Genomic DNA, 1,212 nt, shown 5'->3' with positions numbered 1-1,212 from the left:
ATTTTAAAAACTATTTTACCAAACACAATTGATATTGCTTATGTTTATTAAAAGCTATTTTTGATTTGATTTATCAAATATAATGCTATAATTTTTAAAAAACTATCTTTTAAAAGTTAACTTTTATAAACTATTTTTGAAAAATAAAGACTTTACCAAACTAAGCTTAATTTAAAATGCTTGTGATCTTGAAAACTATATTGATATATCAAATTTTAAATTTATAAATAATTTAAGAATTATGCATATTAATAATAAATAAAGTATTTATTTTATTTATATATTAAAAAATCCAATTAATTACTATGTTTGATGATAAATATTTCACTTTCTTGAAATATTAAAAAGTTGCCACTTTAATTTATTGATTTATTCTTTTGATGTGGTTAAATGGCTATATCTAGTCCCATCACATCTGGAGGAAGTAGTATTTATCAAGCACAGGACTCTATTTTGACTATAATTACATTACTATCCCCATCCTAAATTTTATTGCTACTATTTATTCATTTAATAGGATTAAATTTTTCTAAAGTAAAAAATTGATAAAAAAAGGAAAATAAATTTCTAGTTATTCTTAAATTAGGATTATAAAACTAACATATAATAAATATTATAAATTTAATGATAGTTAAATCTTATTTTATTATTTTATCAGTTTGTTAGGATTTTTTTCTCACTTAATGATAGGCTCCGACTACACTACAGCACCATGTGCTTTTTTAGTCTTTTACACTGCACGGTTCGTCGTTGACTCTGTGTGTGTTGCAAAATGAGGAAAATAGGAAGAAGTGAAGAACCCCTTAAAACAGTACTATAGTAAATAAAATAAATTTATATTAAAATAAAATATTATCATCAAACATAGTAAACATAGTAATTAATTATAAATGCTTGTGATCTTGAAAACTATATTGATATATCAAATTTTAAATTTATAAATAATTTAAGAATTATGCATATTAATAATAAATAAAGTATTTATTTTATTTATATATTAAAAAATCCAATTAATTACTATGTTTGAGTCATCAACAATTCCACATCTACTTTTGTTTATAAGGAAACCGTCTCCTGCATTTGTTAATTAAATGATAATAATGACAATTAAAAAGGCAAACGCATTTTACTTTCTTTTCTTTGTGTGATTAATGATTATGTTGAAAATAACAAGTGAATTTTATTTGTTTATTTGTCAATTTAACATTAAAA

Source organism: Arachis stenosperma, chromosome 9, assembly GCF_014773155.1.
Source record: "Arachis stenosperma cultivar V10309 chromosome 9, arast.V10309.gnm1.PFL2, whole genome shotgun sequence".
In the NCBI taxonomy this organism is placed as follows: Eukaryota; Viridiplantae; Streptophyta; class Magnoliopsida; order Fabales; family Fabaceae; genus Arachis; species Arachis stenosperma.
Note: the sequence above shows the minus strand (reverse complement) of the source record.